The sequence below is a fragment of the Chlamydotis macqueenii genome, unplaced genomic scaffold (genome assembly GCF_036417535.1).
Source record: "Chlamydotis macqueenii isolate bChlMac1 unplaced genomic scaffold, bChlMac1.mat HAP1_SCAFFOLD_331, whole genome shotgun sequence".
Taxonomy (NCBI): Eukaryota; Metazoa; Chordata; class Aves; order Otidiformes; family Otididae; genus Chlamydotis; species Chlamydotis macqueenii.
Window position 1 is genome coordinate 462 of NW_028239198.1, and position 13,944 is coordinate 14,405.

Sequence of the window (13,944 nt, forward strand, 5' to 3'; positions counted from 1 at the left end):
CCTGGGCCACGCCCCCTCCCCCCCCCGGGCCACGCCCCCTCCCCCCCGGCCACGCCCCCTCCCCCCCCGGGCCACGCCCCCTCCCCCCCGGGCCACGCCCCCTCCTCCCCCCCGGGCCACGCCCCCTCCTCCCCCCCGGGCCACGCCCCATCCTCCCCCCCGGGCCACGCCCCCATCCTCCCCCCGGGCCACGCCCCCTCCTCCCCCCGGGGCCACGCCCCCTCCTCCCCCCCCGGGCCACGCCCCCTCCTCCCCCCCCGGGCCACGCCCCCTCCTCCCCCCCGGGCCACGCCCCCTCCTCCCCCCCGGGCCACGCCCCCTCCTCCCCCCCGGGCCACGCCCCCTCCTCCCCCGGTCCACGCCCCCTCCTCCCCCGGGCCACGCCCCTCCTCCCCCCCGGGCCACGCCCCCTCCTCTCCCCCGGGCCACGCCCCCTCCTCCCCCCGGGCCACGCCCCCTCCTCCCCCCGGGCCACGCCCCCGCCTCCGGAACTGCATTTAATTGCCCTGGGTGGAGGGGGGAGGTGATGTTAATTAGAACTGAGGAGCGTTAATTAAGCCTCAGGTCAATTAATTCCTGCCTCACAGCAGCTAATTACTCCCCCCAGGTCCAGGTTAATTAATTTGCACCGCTAATTTACCCCCCCCCCCCCGTGTAATTAACTCCCCCGCCTCAGCTGAGTTTTCCCCTTCCAGCACGCAAACGAGCCCCCCACCCCGGCGGTAATTAATTATGCAGAGCGGCTTAATTACCCGCCCCGAGCGCTAATTACCCCCCCAGGAGTGTTAATTAGCGGTGGCTCGTTAGGCGGTACTCACGGTAGCCCATGCCCTGCAGGAAGTACTTGAAGGCCTCGGTGAGCTTGGCCGGCTGCGCGGGTGGGGCCGTGACCTCCAACCCCTCCCCGGTGACCTCTGACCCCTGGCTGACCTCTGACCTCGCGACCCCGGTAAGGCCCGGTCCCCCTCCCCCCTCAGCAGTCCTCTGAGCCCCCGTGACCTCTGACCCCTCTGTGACCCCATGACCTCTGACCCCATGACCTCTGACCCTGTGTGACCCCATGGGGGGGTGTCATGTGACCTCAGAGGAGGCCTGGTGACATCACAGGAGGCCCGGTGACATCACCAGTGACGTCACTCACCATGGCGTCCTTGTGGGGGGAGTTGTCGCCCACCACCAGCAGCACCGGGCAGCTGGGGGGTCACGGGGGGTCACGTGGGGTCACGGGGGTACGTGGGGTCAGGGGTCAGGGGTCACTCACCGCAGGCTGTTGGCCCCGCTGCGCTGCAGGCCCAGGTCCCGCGGCTGCAAGGGGGGTGTCCCAGTTCATCCTAGTGCCTCCCAGTTTGATCCAGTTCCCCCTATTTTCTCCCAGTTCCCTCCCAATTTCTCTCCCAGTCCCTCCAGTTCCCTTCCAGTTCCCCTCAGCTCAATCCCAGTTGCTCCCAGTCCTCCCAGCCCCCCGGTACCCCCCCAGCTCCATCCCAGTTCAATCCCAATTCCTCCCAGTTTGATCCCAGTTTCCCCGGTACCCTCCCACTCCATCCCAGTCTGATCCCAGTGCCCCCAAATCCCATCCCAGACCCCCCCCAGTCCCCTCCCAGTCCCTCCCAGCCCCCCCAGTTCCATCCCAGTCCCCCCCGGTTCAATCCCAGTTCAATCCCAGTGCTCCTAGCCCAATCGCAGTCCCTCCCAGCCCCCCCAGTTCCATCCAGTCCCCCCCGGTTCAATCCCAGTTCAGTCCCAGTCCTCCTAGCCCAGTCCCAGTCCCTCCCAGTTCCCTCCCAATCCCCCCCGGTTCAATCCCAGTTCAATCAGTCCCCCCCAGTCCCCTCGCAGTCCCCCCCAGTCCCCCCCATTCCCCTGCCAGTCCCCCCCCCCGTCCCCCCCCAGTCCCCCCCCAGTCCCCACCAGTCCCCCCAGTTCCATCCCAGTCCCCCCCCAGTTCAATCCCAGTGCTCCTAGCCCAGTCCCAGTCCCCCCCCAGTTCCCTCCCAGTCCCCCCCGGTTCAATCCCAGTTCAATCCCAGTTCGATGCCAGTCCTCCTAGCCCAATCCCAGTCCCTCCCAGCCCCTCCCAGCCCCCCCAGTTCCCTCCAGTCCGCCCCGGTTCAATCCCAGTTCAGTCCCAGTCCTCCTAGCCCAGTCCCAGTCCCCCCCCAGTCCCTCCCAGTCCCCCCCCAGTCCCTCCCAGTCCCTCCCAGTCCCTCCAAGTCCCTCCCAGTCCCTCCCAGTCCCCCGCAGTCCCCTCCCAATCCCCACCAGTCCCCCCAGTTCCATTCCAGCCCCTCCCAGTTCCCTCCCAGTTCAATCCCAGCTCGATCCCAGTGCTCCGAGGGCAGTCCCAGTGCCCCGCAGCCCCGCCGCAGCGCCCCCAGTTTGCCCAGTACCTGTTGTACATGGCCCAGAGCAGGGGGGCGTTGGGCGCCGCCCCCAGCCGCCGCCGGGCCTGCTGCACCGGGGGAGGGGCGGCCGCCAGCTCCTCCTGCGGCCCGCGCGTCACAGCCCCGCCCCCGCCCCCGCCCCTGCCCCGCCCCTGTGTCACAGCCCCGCCCCTGCCCCTGCCCCACCCCCGTGTCACAGCCCCGCCCCTGCCCCGCCCCCGCCCCTGCCCCGCCCCCGTGTCACAGCCCCGCCCCCATGTCACAGCCCCGCCCCCGCCCTGCCCCTGCCCCGCCCCCGTGTCACAGCCCCGCCCCTGCCCCGCCCCCACCCTGTGACCCACAAGTGACCCTCCCCCAACCCTTAACTGAGCTCCCTGACCCACAAGTGCCCCCCCCGACCCACAAGTGGCCCTTGGGGCCTCCAGGTGGACTCTGGGCCCCCCAAGTGCCCCCCACAGGCCCCCCAAGTGCCCCCAGGCCCCCCAAGTGCCCCTTGAGGGCCCCCAAAACTGACCCCCAAGACCCACAAGTGGCCCTCCCCAGACCCCCAAGCGCCCCCCGGACCCACAAGTGGCCCCCCACGGGACCCCCAAGTGCCCCCCCGCCGACCTGCGTGAAGAGGTGCGCCAGGATGAGCTCGCTGCTGGAGGACGTCAGGCCCGACAGCTGGGGGGGCACCCGTGGGACCCACGGCGACCCACGGCGACCCACCGCGATCCACCGGCACCCACAGACACCGTAGGGACCCACCGCGACCCACAGCGACCCACAGACACCGTAGGGACCCACAGCGACCCACGGCGACCCACAGACACCCACAGACACGGTAGGGACCCACAGCGACCCACAGCGACCCACAGCGACCCACAGACACGACAGTGACCCACAGCGACCCACAGCGACCCACAGCGACCCACAGACACCGTAGGGACCCACCGTGACCCACAGCGACCCACAGTGACCCACAGACACCGTAGGGACCCACAGCGGCCCACAGCGACCCACGGCAACCCACAGACACCGTAGGGACCCACAGCGACCCACAGCGACCCACAGACACCGTAGGGACCCACAGCGACCCACAGCGACCGTAGGGACCCACCACGACCCACAGCGACCCACAGACACCGTAGGGACCCGCAGCGACCCACGGCGACCCACAGACACCGTAGGGACCCACAGCGACCCACAGCTACCGTAGGGACCCACAGCGACCCACAGCCGCCCACCAACACCGTAGGGACCCACAGCGACCCACAGCCACCCACAGACACCGTAGGGACCCACAGTGACCCACGGCCGCCCACCGCCACCCACAGCGACCCACGGCGACCCATAGGGACCCACAGTGAGCCACACGCGACCCCAAGCGACCCACAGCGCCGCGGGGCCAGCAGCAGGGAACCCCCCCCAAACCCCGCCCCCTTCTGCCCCACCCCTCTCCCCATTAGCCCTCCCCACCCGCCGGCCCCGCCCACCTTGTGCGCCACCCAATCCACCCAGCCCTTGGCGCGGGGGTTGATGTTGATCAGCACCAGCCCCTCCACCGCCTCGGGGTGCAGCAGCTGTGGGGCAGGGCCAGACCCATAGCGCCCCACGGCCACGCCCTCCCACCCCATAGCGACCCCCCAGCCCCATAGCGACCCCCCAGCCCCACAGCCACGCCCCCCGAGAGCCCCCAGCGACCCACAAGTGCCAAACCAAGAGACCCCACTAACCTCCTCCAGCCCCATAGCGCCCCACGGCCACGCCCCCCCAGCCCCATAGCGACCCCCCAGCCCCATAGCGACTCCCCAGCCCCATAGCGACGCCCCCCTGCCCCATAGTGACCCCCCAGCCCCACAGCCGAGCCCCCAACCCCCCAGCGACCCACAAGTGCCCAGAGACCCCACTAACCTTCTCCAGCCCCATAGCGCCCCACGGCCACGCCCCCCCTGCCCCATAGCGACCCCCCAGCCCCATAGCGAACCCCCTGCCCCATAGCGATGCCCCCCGACAGCCCACAACCCCCTAGCGACCCACAAGTGCCCAACCAAGAGACCCCACTAACTTCCTCCAGCCCCATAGCGCCCCATGGCCATGCCCCCCTGCCCCATAGCGACCCCCCCTGCCCCATAGCGACACCCCAGCCCCACAGCCACGCCCCCCGAGAGCCCCCAGCGACCCACAAGTACCCAACCAAGAGACCCCACTAACCTCCTCCAGCCCCATAGCGCCCCACGGCCATGCCCCCCCGCCCCATAGCGACCCCCCCAGCCCCATAGCGACCCCCCAGCCCCATAGCCAAGCCCCCAACCCCCCAGCGACCCACAAGTGCCCAGAGACCCCACTAACCTCCTCCAGCCCCATAGCGCCCCACGGCCATGCCCCCCCGCCCCATAGCGACCCCCCCAGCCCCATAGCGACCCCCCAGCCCCATAGCCAAGCCCCCAACCCCCCAGCGACCCACAAGTGCCCAGAGACCCCACTAACCTCCTCCAGCCCCATAGCGCCCCACGGCCATGCCCCCCTGCCCCATAGCGACCCCCCAGCCCCATAGCGACCCCCCTGCCCCATAGCGACCCCCCCGCCCCATAGCGACCCCCCCAGCCCCACAGCCACGCCCCCCAGCCCCACAGAACCTCCCCCGAGATTCCCGCAGCCCTGCATTCCCCCAAATCTGCCCCCCACCCTGCCCCACGCCCCGCCCCACGCCCCGCCCCACATCTCACCCCAAATTTAGCCAGGACGAAGGCGCCGGCGCCCACCCCGATGCCCACGACGCTGGCGATGCTGGGGGGGTGGGCGGGGTCAGGCCGGTGCTGGCCCCGCCCCCCCGTCCCGTCCCGCTACGGGTCAGGGGCCCCCTCCCCGCCCCACAGCGCCGTGGGGCGCCCCCCCGCCCACTCACTTGAGGTGCCGGAGGACGCAGGGGACGATTTCGGCCAGTTGCTCCAGGGAGGGGTACTGGTACCTGCGGGGGAGGGGCGGGGGGCGGGGGGGGAGGGGCGACAGGGGGAGGGGCAAGGGGTCAATCGGGGGTCGAGGTGGGGGGAGGGCGGGCGAGGGGACCAATGAGGTGAAGCGATGGCGGTTGGGGGGGGGGAGGGGTGCGTAGGGTGATGCTGCGATGTGATGGCGGTCGAGGTGGGGGGACAGGGGGGCGGGGGGTCAACTGGGGGGGGGGGGAGGGATGGGGGGGTCAACAGAGAGACGACAGGGTCAACTGGGGGTTAATGGGGGCAACTGGGGGTTAGTGGGGGGCAACTGGGGGTTAATGGGGGTCAGTGGGGTCAACTGGGGGTTAATGGGGGCAACTGGGGGTTAGTGGGGGGCAACTGGGGGTTAATGGGGGTCAGTGGGGTCAACTGGGGGTTAATGGGGGCAACTGGGGGTTAATGGGGGTCAACTGGGGGTTAGTGGGGGGCAACTGGGGGTTAATGGGGGTCAGTGGGGTCAACGGGGGGTTAATGGGGGTCAACTGGGGGTTAATGGGGGTCAACGGGGGGCTTATGGGGGGCAACTGGGGGTTAATGGGGGAAACTGGGGGTAAATGGGGGGCAACTGGGGGTCAATGGGGGCAACTGGGGGTTAATGGGGGTCAACAGGGGGTCAACTGGGGGTTAATGGGGGCAACTGGGGGTTAATGGGGGTCAATGGGGGGCTTATGGGGGGCAACTGGGGGTTAATGGGGGCAACTGGGGGTTAATGGGAAGCAACTGGGGGTCAATGGGGGCAACTGGGGGTTAATGGGGGTCAACAGGGGGTTAACTGGGGGTTAATGGGGGTCAGTGGGGTCAACTGGGGGTTAATGGGGGTCAACTGGGGGTTAATGGGGGTCAACGGGGGGTCAACTGGGGTTTAATGGGGGTCAACTGGGGGTTAATGGGGGTCAACGGGGGGTCAACTGGGGTTTAATGGGGGTCAACTGGGGGTTAATGGGGGTCAACTGGGGGTTAATGGGGTCAATGGGGGGTCAATGGGGGTCAACTGGGGGTTAATGGGGGTCAACTGGGTGTTAATGGGGGCAACCAGGTGTTACTGGGGGTCACTGGGGGTTAATGGGGGTCAACTGGGGGTTAATGGGGGTTAACAGGCGTCAATGGGGGTCAACTGGGGGTTAATGGGTGCAACTGGGGGTTAATGTGGGGCAACTGGGCCTTAATGGGGGTCAACGGGGGTCAATGGGGGTCAACTGGGGGTTAATGCGGGCAACTGGGGATTAATGGGGGTCAACGGGGGGTTAATGGGGGTCAGTGGGGTCAACTGGGGGTCAATGGGGGGCAACGGGGGGTCAATGGGGGTCAACTAGGGGTTAATGGGGGTCAACGAGGGGTTAATGGGGGCAACTGGGGGTTAATGGGGGTCAGTGGGGTCAACGGGGGGTCAATGGGGGTCAACAAGGGGTTAATGGGGGCAACTGGGGGTTAATGGGGGCAACTGGGGGTTAATGGGGGTCAGTGGGGTCAACGGGGGGTTAATGGGGGTCAACTGGGGGTTAATGGGGGTCAACGGGGGTTAATGGGGGCAACTGGGGGTTAATGGGGGTCAACGGGGGGTTAATGGGGGCAACTGGGGGTTAATGGGGGTCAGTGGGGTCAACGGGGGGTTAATGGGGGTCAATGGGGGTCAACTGGGGGTTAATGGGGGCAACTGGGGGTTAATGGGGGTCAGTGGGGTCAACTGGGGGTTAATGGGGGCAACTGGGGGGTTAATGGGGGTCACTGAGATCAACTGGGGGGGTCCGTGGGGTCAACTGGGGGGGCAGTGGGGTCAACCGGGTCGTCAGAGGGGTCAACGCAGTCAACTGGGAGTCACTGGGGTCAACTGGGGGGGCAGTGGGGTCACCAGGGGGGTCAGTGGGGTCAACCTGGGGGTCACTGGGGTCAACTGGGGGGGCAGTGGGGTCAACGCAGTCAACTGGGAGTCACTGGGGTCAACTGGGGGGAGTGGAAGAGGGGAGTGCAGACGCACCCCGGGGGGTAGGGCGGGGCGCCCACCTCCATGCCGGGGGGGTCGAGGTGGACGAGCAGGAAGTGGCTGGCGACCTCCCGCATCTCGGGGTGGGCGAAGAGCGGGGCGAAGCACGAGGCGTCTGCGGGGGAGGGGCGCGGCGGGAGAGGGGGAAGGGGGCGGGACTCACGCGTGTGGCCCACGTCCGGCAGCATCAGCAGGGCGGGGCGACCAGGGCGGGGCGCGCCCTCCAGCGCCACGTGAACAGGCCCCAACGGCGTCTCCAACACCGCCCCCTGCTGGCCGGGAGGACCGGACACCGGAACGGGGATTGGTCACCGCCACACCCCCCACAGGTTCGCCCCCAAAATCTCGCGATTTCCCCCAAGATTCCCACCTTTTGCCCGCCAAATCCCGCATTTTTGCCCCAAATTACCCCATTTCGCACCAAAATCCCCCATTTTGCCCCAAAATCTAACGATTCCCCCCAAATTCCCCCATTTTGCCCCCCAAATCCCGCATTTTTGCCCCAAATTCCCCCATTTCACACCAAAATCCCACATTTTGCCCCCAAAATCCCGGGATTTCACCCCAAATTCCCACATTTTGCCCCCAAAATCCCCCATTCTTGCCCAAAATTCCCGCATTTCGCACCAAAATCCCACATTTTGCCCCCAAAATCCCGTGATTTCCCCCAAATTCCCACAATTTGCCCCCCAAATCCCGCATTTTTGCCCAAATTCCCGCATTTCACACCAAAAGCCCACATTGTTGCCCCAAAATCCTGGAATTTCCCCCCAAATTCCCACATTTTGCCCCACAAATCCCCCATTTTTCCCCCCAAATTCCCGCATTCCGCACCAAAATCCCACATTTTGCTCCCAAAATCCTGTGATTTCCCCAAATTCCCCCATTTTGCCCCCCAAATTCCCGCATTTTTGCCCCAAATTCCCGCATTTTTACCCCAAATTCCCCCATTTCGCACCAAAATCCCACATTTTGCCCCCAAAAGCCCGTGATTTCCCCCAAATTCCCCCGTTTCGCCCCCCAAATTCCCGCATTTTTGCCCCAAATTCCCACATTTTGCCCCAAATTCCCACATTTTGCCCCAAATTCCCCCATTTCGCACCAAAATCCCACATTTTGCCCCCAAAAGCCCGTGATTTCCCCCAAATTCCCCCGTTTCGCCCCCCAAATCCCCCATTTTTGCCCCAAATTCCCGCATTTCGCACCAAAAGCCCACATTTTGCCCCAAAATCCAGGAATTTCCCCCCAAATTCCCCCATTTTGCCCCCCAAATCCCCCATTCTTGCCCCAAATTCCCCCATTTCGCACCAAAATTCCCACATTTTGCCCCAAATTCCCCCATTTCGCACCAAAATCCCACATTGTTGCCCCAAAATCCCGCGATTTCCCCCCAAATTCCCCCGTTTTGCCCCCAAATCCCGCTTTTTTGCCCCAAATTCCCCCATTTTTCACCAAAATCCCACATTTTGCCCCAAATTCCCCCATTTCACACCAAAATTCCCACATTTTGCCCCAAATCCCCCCATTTCACACCAAAATCCCACATTTTGCCCACTGAAAAGGGAAGCTAGGGAAGGAATTTGTCCTGTCATAGAGCGGTTCATAGAACTAAGACTACTAAAAGAATGTGAGTCAGAATTCAATACACCTGTACTTCCAGTTAAGAAACCTGATGGGTCCTATAGGATAGTTCAAGACTTAAGAGCCATCAACAAAATAACAGAGGACCTGTGGTAGCTAACCCCTATACCCTATTAACCATGCTAAAACCTGGTTTAGCTTGGTTTACGGTCCTAGATTTAAAAGATGCTTTCTTTTGCCTCCCTCTCCATGAAGCCAGCCAGAAAATTTTTGCTTTTGAATGGGAAAATCCCAAAAGTGGTCGAAAGACCCGGCTCACATGGACGGTGTTGCCGCAGGGTTTTAAAAATAGCCCCACAATTTTTGGGAATCAGCTAGCAAAGGACTTGGAATCATGGGAACCACCATCAGAAGAAGGGAAGGTGTTACAATATGTAGACGACCTTCTTATTGCAACCAGAACCAAAGAATCCTGTGTCATTTGGACCGTGAGTCTGTTAAATTTCCTGGGACTACAGGGATATCGGGTTTCTAAGAAAAAGGCACAGGCGTTGTTACAACCCCAGGTCACGTACCTGGGGTACGAGATCAGTGCCGGACAACGGATCCTAGGACAAGCCCGGAAAGAGGCCATATACCAAAGCCCCCGACCACAAACTATAAAGGAACTACGGACATTCTTAGGAATGACGGGTGGTGCCAACTTTGGATATGTGATTATGGTCTGCCTGTTTAAGCCACTCTATTCCCTGATAGCAGCTAACCAAAAGGATCTCCAGTGGGATGCTGAGTCAGATCGAGCCTTCCAGCAGCTGAAGAAAGCCCTGATGTCGGCATCGGCATTGGGACTTCCTGATGTGAGTAAGCCATTTTTTCTATTTTCCCACGAAAAACAAGGAATGGCACTAGGAATATTGGCACAAGATTTGGGACCATACAGACGGGCGGTAGCATACTTCTCCAAACAGCTGGATGCCGCTGCGAAAGGGTGGCTGTTCTGGTTTTGTTAGTGGGGGGGGGCCTAAGGTGGCAGCTTCTGTAGGAAACTGCTAGAAGTCGCTCCCCTTTGTTCAGTGGAATTGGCCGGGCCTAGGGCGGACCCGCTGCTGGCCAAGGCCAAGCCAATTGGTAGCAGAATGTCCCGTGATAACGCCTCTGCGATAATGTATTTAAATAGGGGAAAACAGAAAAAAAAAAAAAAAGGGAGAGATGTGAAGCAGCTGAGCGGGGGGCAGAGAGGGGGAAGCGCGAGCCTTGTGGGCCTTGCAGGCCTCACCCTCTGGCCTCCCGCCGGGCAGCCGACTGGGCCCAACTCGGCCCGGCCTGGCTGCAAGAAGTGGAGAGGAGCAGTTGAAGTGAATAAGATGTAAAAAGGATCCTGAGAGGCGTCTGCCAGCCTGTTGTGAGGAACGGCTGCAGACGCCAAGGTCAGTGAAGGAGGAGGGGGAGGAGTAATGCGGCTCCTGGCCAAGATTCCTCTGCAACTCGTGGTGACGACCATGGTGGAGCAGGTTGTCCCCCTGCAGCCCATGGAGGTCCACGGAGGGGCAGAGATCCACCTGCAGCCCGTGGAGGACCCCACGCCGGAGCAGGTGGAGGCCTGAAGGAGGCTGTGCCCCGTGGAGGGCCCGCTGGGACAGCTGTTCTAGAGGGACTGTGTTGGATACCTGGAGTATCAGGGACACTTAGTGAACAATCCAGACCGAATGGAATTGTTATGTTTGTGAGCAGCAGGCCTCAAGGACATCACTGAAGCCGCTTGTGAGAAAGTAATGAAGCCGCCTGTAAGAAAGTACTGAAGCCACCTGTGAGAAAATAATGAGGCCGCCTGTGAGAAAGTAATGAAGCTTCCTGTGAGAAAGTAAACGAAGCAACCTTGAAGAAGATCGTAAACAACTCTGAGAAAGTGAAAACATGAAAAGTACGGGACTTTCAGGTTAACGGGACTTTCCAGATTAGCTAACTGCAAGTAGGAAGGATATGCAAATGTAACTATTAGAGCTTAAGCCAATCACGCAATGACTAGTAGGCATATTTTATCTTAGCAATATAAATATGTGCACCCGGGACTAATAAATCGAACTACGCTTATTACTCATATTGAGTCTTTTGTCGTACGTTCCTCCGTCGCTCGCAAATGGCGCCCGAACAGGGACTACTAGAAGACACTGCTATCGGAGTGGCGGAGGCAGAGAAGCACCGGGAGCAGCGACCGGGGGGCAAGATCGACTACGCATTTGTCCTTCAGATGCGACGATCCGGAGCCTGAACCGTTGAAACAGGGGTTCGCCGTCTGCCAGGGCTACAGGACAAGCTGCAAAAAAGGGGTGCCTTAATCAGGGAGCACCAATAGTGAGTACTTAATCAGGGAGTAAAAGGGGTGCCTTAATCAGGGAGCACCAATTGTGAAACTGCCGGCAATAATGGAAAAGGAGGTAGCCCTAGAATTATTATGCTCTCTATGAGAGGACTGAGTTATGACTCGGCCGTCCTAGAAGCTTTGCTGCAGTGGGCAAAGAAAAGGGAATTAATCCCCACAGTTGATGATCCTTTTGAACTCCCGACACAGGAAAAGATAGGAAAAAAGCTGTGGGATGAAATAAGTAAGGGATCTCCACCGTGTGGAAGCTAATGAACGAAACATTGATAAGCATGAAAGCCGAGCGTTCAGTTGCTGCATCTGCTTTTGCGGCCTTAACTCCAGCCGACGGGTCCACCTCCACTACCAGCATGCTGTTCTTGGGTTTAACGAGCCCTGCCGCCGCCCCGGCTCGTGCTGAGGGTGGGGGGGTTCGAGCCCCAGCAAGGACTCCAGGAACTGCAGCCACAGCCCCTATAACTATAGATATGCGGGCACCAGAGGGAAAAACTGCCAAAGGCTTTTCACCACCATCAGACGTACCACCGCCAGGCACCCCGCCACGCTGCGCCAGTGCAGACTCAGAGTCACGAGCCTTTTCGCCGGCACCAACAGCTCTGGTTTATCCCCCGTTACCACCTTCTTCCCTGCCACCACGGCGTGAGGAGGAGGGGGATGAACATTCATCTGGCTCCAAGGACGCACAGCTGGAAGAGACGCTAAAAAGACTGGAAGCCCTAGAGATTCGCCTAGAAGTGTCACTGGGAAACTTGTCAACTCCTTCGCCTGTGCCGCATCGAGACCTGTCAGCATCCAACCTATTCATTCCGAACGGAGCATCGGGTGAGATCAGTCTTTTTGCACCTTTGCAAGGGACGCCGGCGGGAGGGGCCGGGGTTTTGAATCCGATAGTGCAGTGGAAAGAGGTGATTCGAGATGCTTTGATAGAAGGAGAGCCTTTTCCTATGGCATTTCCAGTTGTGACTGATAATACTGGGAAAAGTGTGTGGAAAGCATTAGACTGGAAAATATTGAAGGAAGCTAAAAGTGCAGTTACTCAGTATGGGCTAAAATCATCATATGCTCAATCTGTGTTGCAGCATATTTTTTCATCACAGTTGTTAGCTCCTTATGATATTAGAATGATTGTCCAGGTCGCAGCAGCTGCAGTTCTTTCAGTACTGGCAGGCTGCTTGTGATAGGGCAGCTGCAACGCCTCGACAACAGGGTGATCCATTATTCGGGGTGCAAACTCAAATGCTGATGGGAGCGGGACACTACACACGATCTGATTGGCAAGCGCAATTTGCTACCGAAGTGTTACAACTGGGCCAAGATTTGGCTTATAGAGCGCTTGCTAGGGTGCACGATGAAAAGTCTGGACCTGCCTTTACATCAAGAAGACAAGGTCCCACAGAACCATATGGGAAATTTATTGATCGGTTGCACACTGCAATTATGGCTCACCCTGATCTGGATGATGACATGAAAGCAAAGTTCTTAGATATGCTTGCCTTTAATAATGCTAATAAAAAAAAAAAAAAAAAACAAAAAACAAACCCAAAAAACTAAGAGAGCCCTCAGTGTGCTGCCAAAAGGATCTAGTACAGGGCAACTGCTGGAAGCTGCTGAGCGAATGTTAGAACAAGAAAAGGCTACAGTCATGGCTGCTGCTGTAGGTGCAGCCGTTAAACCGTTGATATCAATAAAGCGGCGCGTGATTAACTGTCTGTAACCCCCATTCCCTCTTTCCCCCCCCCCGCCCCCCATCCCTGTCCCGCTAAGGGGGCAGGGGAGGGAGGTGGAGATGGTGTTAAGCCTGGGAAGAGGGAGGGGTGGGGGGAGGTTGTCTTGCTCCCTTTTTCCTTATCCTGCTTTGGTTTTAGTGATGGTCTGTTTTGCTTGTAGCGGTGGCTTTAAGGATCCCTCCCTATTCTTGTCTTAAACCTCAGGTTTTAGTTTTCTTTCCTCTTATATGTCTGGGCCACAGCCGCCGCCAGGCGCCCCCACCCCCCCGCCCCTGACATGGTTAACAGATACTCCTGTCTGAGTCGAGCTTTGTATAAGTGGAAGGACCGTTCCCTCTTATAACATGGGGGAAGGGATACGCTTATGTCTTTACAGGAGCAGTAAACAAGTGGATCCTTGTCTGTATCATCTGCGGGTATTTCAGAACATGTTTGGTTGACCTGCCAGATACCGGTAGGACGGCAACTCTGTGTAAAACAGCAGCAACCACAAGTGCTGAGTGCTAAAACTACAAAAGATGGAACTTTTTGGGATCAGTAAAGATGGACTTCTATTTTTTTTTAACTATTCAAGAGCTAATGTTTCTAGAGGGGTAATGATTGTAAATGCTTTAAGATCTATACATTGCAACGACACAGCATGACGTAATCATGCGAGCACATATCAAAATCCAGACAGCATAAAAGACCTAAACGAAGCATACATAGCATTGAATCTGGTTGCCAAGATAATACAGAGTTTTGGAAACTAAGTAAAATTATTGCTGCTTCAGTCTTTACACCTGGTGTGGCAAGTGCCTAGGCATTAACTATGCTAAATAAATTGGACTGTTGGCTTGCTAAGCAAATAAATACAACTGTATCGGCACTATCAACGCTGTTAACTGATGTAGATTCTATATACTATGCTACT

The 13,944-nt window shown here is 59.9% G+C and overlaps 2 long non-coding RNA genes across 2 annotated transcripts; both read right to left on the bottom strand.

The window, feature by feature from the left end:
* Window positions 1-2,390: 2,390 nt before the first annotated feature.
* LOC147596022 (uncharacterized) lies at window positions 2,391-3,950 on the bottom strand. Its single transcript, XR_015261656.1, has 3 exons — window positions 3,863-3,950; window positions 2,994-3,050; window positions 2,391-2,485 (listed from the first exon to the last, which is right to left on the bottom strand). It is a non-coding gene; the product is annotated as an uncharacterized LOC147596022 (long non-coding RNA).
* A 1,324-nt stretch (window positions 3,951-5,274) lies between these two features.
* LOC147596023 (uncharacterized) lies at window positions 5,275-7,621 on the bottom strand. The gene is made up of 3 exons (XR_015261655.1): window positions 7,507-7,621; window positions 7,338-7,458; window positions 5,275-5,337 (listed from the first exon to the last, which is right to left on the bottom strand). It is a non-coding gene; the product is annotated as an uncharacterized LOC147596023 (long non-coding RNA).
* Window positions 7,622-13,944: the final 6,323 nt, after the last annotated feature.